Below are 1674 nucleotides of genomic sequence, written 5' to 3'. Positions count from 1 at the left end.
TGCAAAGACTGGATGGACCATGTGGGTCAAGGCTTTCTAAAAAATGCACACACACACACACAGACAGAAAGAGAGAGAGAAGGAAGAGAGAGAGACAGAGACAGAGACAGGCAGACGGGCAGAGAGGTTTCAATATGCAGTTATACCCAAGGTTACAAACGCTTTCTTACTCTATAAACACACAAATACTCTACATACAAACTATTGTGGAAAACCCCATTGCACCTCATTCTCTTCTTCCTTCTACCCCCTCGGAGACCCCCAAAGATACTAATAAAAACAAGAGGGACTTTGAACACGTGCTATCACCCAGGCATATGCTAAGTGATTTATATGGCCAGTCTGGAGGCCATCCAGAGAATCAACTCTCTCACTTGGTGTGTATTTCCTATCATCACCTCTTTTCTTGGCCCCTGGTGGGAGGGGATCTGCCCCCTCTCCTCCCACTTTTCCCATCTATCCCTCATTCATCCTGTTCTTGTCCCTGCAGGTAAGTCCCTTCTCATGAACACCCAGCTCTTTCCCCATTCTCCTGGCCCTCACTTCAGCCTTCCATCCCATACCTAACTTCTTTCATAAAATCTCTCTCAAGATTTGGTCCTCTTTCCACATGCCCTTTCCTTTTCCCCCATTTGTTAACTGCTCCAAAAGGAACCCTGAGGCTGTCAGCATACTACCGAGAAAAAAAAAAAAGAAAAACAAGAATTGTCTGACATTCAGAAGCTGGCCCGACAGACACACTGGGCCATGTTAATCTCCAGTTGGGCATAAACAATCTCACAGAACACCAATTTCAGACAGTTACTCTGAGACCGTGATGACATGAGACCAAACAAGGCCATGTCATAATTTTATCTAAGCACAGACAATAATGTCACTGTGCCGCCAACAAAATACCAAACACCCCCTCCACTTGGCTAAAATACATGACTGCCTCTAATTTTCCAATGACTCTTATCTTTGTCCTATTCTGTCCTCCTTATAGATAAGATTTATTGAGATAGTCATAGAAAATAGGAGACTAGATAAACAAGTTGAGGTATATTCATACAATGGAATACTACACAATAATAAAACATAACAAATTACTGATACACATAACAACATGGAAGAACTTCATAGACATGATGATGAGAGAAGAAGCCAACACAAAAGTACATATAACATAAATCCATTTATGGGAACTTTAAGGACTGGAATGATAGGGGATGCCTCGAGGGGACGTAACTGACGGGGCGGGGGCATGAGGGGTCTGCTGGAAACACGAAACTTCCTATATCTTGATCTGAGGGGTAATGATATGAGTGTAAACATTTTTTCTTTTTTTTAATTGTGGTAAAATATATATAACTTAGTATTTACAGTCTTACAGCATTTTTAAATGTAGTTCTGTGGCATTAAGTACATTCACGTTACTCTGTGCAACCATCACCACCATCCACCTCCAGAACTTTGTACATGTTCCAAAATTGAAATTCCATATCCACTACACAATAATTCTCCATTTTCCTCTCCCCCCAGCCTCTGGCAACCACCATTCTACTTTCCGTCTCTATGAATTTGACTGCTCTAGGTACTTCATATAAGCAGAATCATATAGTATGAATATTTGTCTTTTTGTGACTTAGCAAAATGTTCTCAAGTTTTGTCCATGTCATAGCTTATGTCAGAACT

This window comes from Galeopterus variegatus, unplaced genomic scaffold (assembly GCF_000696425.1).
Source record: "Galeopterus variegatus unplaced genomic scaffold, G_variegatus-3.0.2 Scaffold7145, whole genome shotgun sequence".
NCBI lineage: Eukaryota > Metazoa > Chordata > Mammalia > Dermoptera > Cynocephalidae > Galeopterus > Galeopterus variegatus.
Note: the sequence above shows the minus strand (reverse complement) of the source record.